We start from the raw sequence: 6,103 nt of genomic DNA, 5'->3' as shown, positions 1-6,103 counted from the left end.
CAGCTTGGCGTCCATGGTAATTCCTAAGTTTCTGACCTCCTAAGATCTTTTTTACGGTGGTCCTAGGTCCTCAGGCCAGGTTCAGAGAGAGTCAGAGGTTTCCAGTCACCACAAGAGTATTTTTTCTTTGATCAATTTGAGGCAGCTCCATGCCATTCATTGGTCAACAGATGGGAGGCGACTGTAGAGTTTTGATGATCAAGTGTCACATTCCTGCCTAGTATGGCCCAGTTACAACCTGCATGGCACCAGCATGTATGATCAAATACAGCGCTGTCTACTATAACACACACGTCTGTGTAGTACATCCCAGATATGACCAGTGGGACACCGTCCCACATGATAAGATTCAGCACAATTATTACACAAGGTTGCCAGTAAGCCATAGTATGACCAGTAGGACACCATGTCGTATAAAAGGATACATCGTTCTGTTATCACATGTTAGTTCACATATACACGGAGATCGACATTTTGAAAAAGCCTGGGCCTTGCTTGGGCTTTGTATCCTGCTGATGTCCCCAAGGCATAAAATCTCCCCCAAGCAAGTGTTCCAAGGTAAAGTCTTTTCACCAACTATGTGAGACATTTACCAGGAAGTGGACACTGCTGCTGCCTGCACTCCCTCAAGCATTTCTCTCCTGCTCTCTCCCTCACACTCGTTTATTTTCCTTCTATACCCTGCCCTATCTTTCTCTATCTTATTCTTTATGGGATTGATTCACAAAGGTAAACTTACATTTGTGTCATTTTACTACTTTCGGTTATCACAAAGGAAAATGTTGACACAAAGTTTAACTTTACTAATAGAAACTTGTCTTTGTGAATACCGAAAAGTAGTAAAGTTAGACTTTGATATAAGCTTACCTTTGTGAATATTGAAAAGAAGTAAACTTACACAAAAGTATAGGTGTACCTTTAATAAACTGGCCCTATATCTTTCAGGAGCAGAGCAAGGAACTCAAGACTGGTGCTAAGAACTAGTGAAGCCATGTTTTGGGAACTTCCTTGGAAGAATAGAAGGTCTACTGGCCTTTGTCTGAAGCGGAGCAGACATCTGACCAGTAGGATAGAGAGCAAGGTCCAGCTGCCTGAAGCCATCTTCAGGGAGCTAGAAACCCAGAAGTCCTAAAGACCCCGCAGCCACAACAAGGCCAAGCACATTTGAGTGAAGAGAAGATTGAGGGCCTGCTAAGAGTTATTCCATGCCTTCATGTCTGGAGTACCTGCATCATCCCAACCCTCAGTCATGGACAGACTGGCCAGCAGGGCAATCCCCAGGAGGCTGGAGCCCCAGGTGGCTGGTTTTTACACTTAGATGACGGGTTTGGCCTCCAGGAGTGATGGTGTATGTTACGAGAACCCGGCGGCAGCTTGAAAGTTAATCTGGTTCTAGCGCACATTAGCACGTCAGCACATGGGAGGTGCATTTATCAGTTTTGCCAGGGCTGTCTTAAGTTCTGTCTGGCCCTGATCTCAGTACTTTCCATGGCTATAGGAGTTTGTTTCTGCCCTCCCAGCTCTAGGGTCCACAGAGGTTCCCCATTCAACCTCCGGCCATACTGCATTTTCCTGTTTGAGGGGGGGGTCGCTGTAGTCCTAGAACTTGAGATTTTCCATCTAAAGTTTCTGCTTTCCGAGTTACTACCTACTGAAGGTGAAGTGTGCTCCCTAAATCCCAGCTCCATCTGGTTTTCCGATGTCCAGTCGCTGCTCCTGGACTAGTGGGTGCAGCCACCAACTAAAAGTCTTAACCGTTATGGAGGAGTTTTGGGATACGCGCCCATGAAGTTTGGTGCTCTGACGGACATACCTTGATTGCTTGCCCCATTACACCACCCGTAGTAGCCCCAGATTGCGGGGAGACCAAGTCCCAAGTCTGAGCTCAGTCACGTGCCCCAGGCACAGATGCCCTAGTTCACAGTAGCCCCTTTCACCTAACAAAGGCTTTGAGCTAATTGACATTCAACACATGAAATATGCGCCTCTGCTTGGGTGGCACCCTTGTTCGTTTTGGGTGGTACGTTTTACATTTTGTAACTGTTTCGCTGGATTCACAACTTCCTATTATCAAATTCAGTGAGTAGTCCAGCCTTGAACCAAGGCGGCTGAGAAACCATGTCAGACATCAGAATAAAAGTGATATATTATGCTGTCGCCGGGCAACAGTTGCCCCACACTTCTGTTTTGAAGATGTCCCAAATTTAACCTCCCTATTTTGTTACCTGTAAATAAAATACCTATTGTGTTTTCACAGGTACAGCTGTGAGTACTGCCTTGTGTGGTGGGTACCTCCTACTGGAGTAAGTCTGCGCTGCTCAACCACGTTACTCTTATGTAGTCAGTAGCCCAAGGGCAGCACCTAGCCATCCAACCGGAGCTTCTTGGTACCAGAGATTGATCCAGCGCGGCTCTCTAACAACCTTTACTACTCATTTCACCTAACTCAGATATAACCACTATTCACTCATCGGCGGGGCCCATAGCACCGTGAGTCACTCACACATACATCCACATTACATCTGAACCAGTGACAAAGAAGTAGAGCAGCTCGTTAGCGGGGTACCTAGATTTATGCATTATATACATTTATAGAATCTTTTATACATGTGCTAACCTATTACCTGGAGAACTCTACACCAAGGCACTCCCCCATCTGGTCAATAGAACTTCTAGTAGAAGTTATTTGGAGATTAAGACCAGCTTAATCATAGTAATCCACATAAAAAGTTAACTTTATTCTGTCATGACATTTAATTTAAATAAAATCACAACTCAAGTTTAAAATGTTAAAATCAGCTTTATCTATTCATTTAGGAAAAGGGAATTATAGTTTCAGACAAAGAATTAAGCCATTTATTTAGTACATGTTAAAAAGAAATGGAAAATAGAAATGATATTACCTAACTCTGCCGTAAAGAAATAACAGTTGCACGAGTCTCAAACTGCCTCTCTATTTTCCTTCGAGCTTCAAAATAAAATCTGCATTCAGTCATCTCCATTGCTCCAAAGTTAAAGTCCAAAAATATTACAAAGTCTCTAGCACCATAAAATAGTTCAGACCGACAGCATGTTGTGGTGCAAAGTAAAATTCAGGAGCAAGTTTTTATACCCTTTTGGAACAAGCTCTTTTATACCTTTTTTCTCTAGCTATCTAACTAAAGTTTAAACTTTTAGGGTCCACAACTTATTCTGATTGGTCCATCAATGGGGTGACAACGATCCCCTCATCCATCCTTGGTACCAGTTTTTCAAAATATGCGCAGTCATTTTGTCCGTTTCCATGTATGTCATCTCCGTTTCTTTTTTATACTTTGTTATTCAGTTCCTTACATCGCTTTTCCGTTCCCAGGTTCTCAGATGCAAAACAACTCTTGGCATCCTCTTGTACTCCTGGGTCAAGCTGACCGTGACATCACCCGCTGGACGTACCAGGCTCCCCGATGACTTAGCCATTCACTATTGCGCAGGCGCAAAGACTTAGTCAGCAGCCATTTATTACCGCTAGGCCACATAATCCTCAATGAGATCTAGAGCAAAAAACAAACAACAGAGTGTTAAAATATAGAAATACATTTTTTCTGTTAACCACCCACCATTCTAATATTACCCATTAGTAAGTTACCTAGCAGAAGCAGACATGTAGCTTTATATATTTACCTAATGTACTTATTTTCTTTTTGCCACGATAAGATACTTTTATGAAGCAAAACAAACATGCTGTTTTCATACTTTAGCACTATATTAATATGACTCATTCAGAATTAATTTTTGCAAATCGCAGTTGGTACACATGTGTAATATTCTGTCCAAGTGCAATTTTGGTGGTTAGTTATTCATGCTTCACATGATTGTTATGGTTATGCGAGTAGGACTACACAAGGGGTACCCAATATCATTTTATCTGCCCCATCATGATCAAATGACATCTTCCCCCACACAGAATACTGCCACCCAGCCAATGGCTACCTCCGGCCTCCTGAGAAAGGCCTCCCCTGTGGGTCCAGATTAACCCTTGCTCTTCCAGTGCAGGCGGGAACAGTCACTCCTGCACTTCATGGACTGATGTTAGTTCCACAAAATGCTTTGGTTTCTAGGGTGCTGTTCCATGTCCCCTGACTGCGAGCAGAGGACAGGATGTACTCAGGCTGTGCAAGGCCCACTGCTTAATTTGTAAACCAGTGCCAGGGGCCCCGTCAGGAGGACACTGCAGCTTGCACCACACATTGCCCTTGCCTGCGCCACCAATGACAGCACCAACACAACTACTGGCATCGCACTTCTACTAGTGTGACAATTCAGATTGTTGCAGACCCATAAAGGTATAATAAGGGCGTGTGCGACAGCTATGAGTCATTTTAATCTATATTGAATTAAACAGATGCTGTTATGCTCATCTCTAAATTAGGCAAACAGCGCCACCAAGTGGCAGTCTGACATAAGTGCTGGTGTTGACAATTAAGTGCCGGTGCCGAGCACCGGAAACCACTGCCTCAAATTAAGCACTGGCCGACCACTTAACTTCTTTTTTAGCATTTTGGGGGTGTAGTGCCTTCGGGACTCAGATGTCCAGTCCCTGAGCAGAGCCCACCAACCTACCCTGATTAGCTTCCATTTGCGGTTAGAGGGCTGCATACAAGCTCCAGTCGCTGTTCACTCCCCTCTTCGTTGCTGGGATCTCCGGTCACCTCCATGCACTGCAGTCTCACAAGGAGCAGTGGAAGGGTCTCCTGTTACCATCAAACCTTCTGAACATCCTTACTATGTGTAAATCTTACTATAGGTACATCTCTGCACCACAGCACTGCACGCACACTTTCATCACCATTCTAAGAGTGACAGTTTGGCATGAGTGTAAGATCTTCATCCACTCCCGCACCATCAGGTGATGGTTTGGGCGGTAGAGTCGGATGTTCCTACAAATATCCCATATGATGAAACTCCGCCAAGTTAGGGTGGTTTGATGGGAATATCTCGGCCTACTGCTACTCTACTATCCACTTGTCTCATAGTTTTCTTGTGTCACCACCCTTTCTAGACCTCTCATCCTCCTTGGTATACAAGTGACATCTCTGCACATACCACATGGGGTACAGAAGCAGGATATAGCCAGGGCCACTGGAATTATGCAGCAGGGGAGGGCCAAAGTATGCAGTAGCATTGAGTAAAATATGCGGCAACAAAAGGCAAATTAAGCAGCACTTTGTGACAGTATTACTTCATTATTTTGTCATTTTTACACTTTCTTGGCGTTGGTTGCACCTCATTAGTACCAGTGTAACACCCAAATATAACAGTAAGCAACTAAAAAGGTGACCAGACAACCTATGCAAATGGCCTTCTACTGCACAGTAACAAGTGTTGCTGTGTTTTTAGTAACATTTGAACTATTTGAGTTAGAAACTTTGTTAAATCTGCAGATTATGCAGCAAATGATAGGAAAAAATAGGGGCAAAGAGGCAAGGGTGATCACTAGGAAGCAAGGATTTTTAATGGACACTGAAACAAACAAATCAAAAGCAGGGGGATGGCTTTAGGCCCACAAGAGAAATTACAACAGGTTTCCGAAATGGGTCTAAGCCTCTTCCACCCTCCGGACAGAAGCATTCACAAATCCCTTTTCTGGTTACTCAGTCTCTCGGCTTGTGTTGCCGAGCTTCAGTCGAGGTTAAGGTGAATAGAATTTGCCGACTAGTTTGAGCCAGTAATTATCCAAACTTGTAGGCACCAGCCAGTAGCCAGGCCAAGCACATGGTGGGCCATCTTTATAGCTGGTAACTCCATCCACAAGAAGCAGGAAAAGCTTCACCGGCTCCTCCTTCTTGGGAATCAAGAACCCAAAGAAGGAAGCAGCCTATTGTTTGAGGGATGGTACCGGGCTGGATGTCCCAAGCCTCTGGGTTGAGGTGAAGAGGACGCTGCCCATACAGCCAAACTGACTTCAGCCAGGACATTGTTCCAGGTCATTGTTCCAGATCAGGGGTCTTAACCGAATGTGGTTTGTAGCCTGGAAACCAACATGGGTAAAACTACTGTGGGGTCTTAGAGCTGCAACCTCAGGGGGGCGCTCGGAGGGCATGGAGTAGACCAGAACTATAATGCA

The sequence above is a fragment of the Lissotriton helveticus genome, chromosome 12 (assembly GCF_964261635.1).
Source record: "Lissotriton helveticus chromosome 12, aLisHel1.1, whole genome shotgun sequence".
In the NCBI taxonomy this organism is placed as follows: domain Eukaryota; kingdom Metazoa; phylum Chordata; class Amphibia; order Caudata; family Salamandridae; genus Lissotriton; species Lissotriton helveticus.
Note: the sequence above shows the minus strand (reverse complement) of the source record.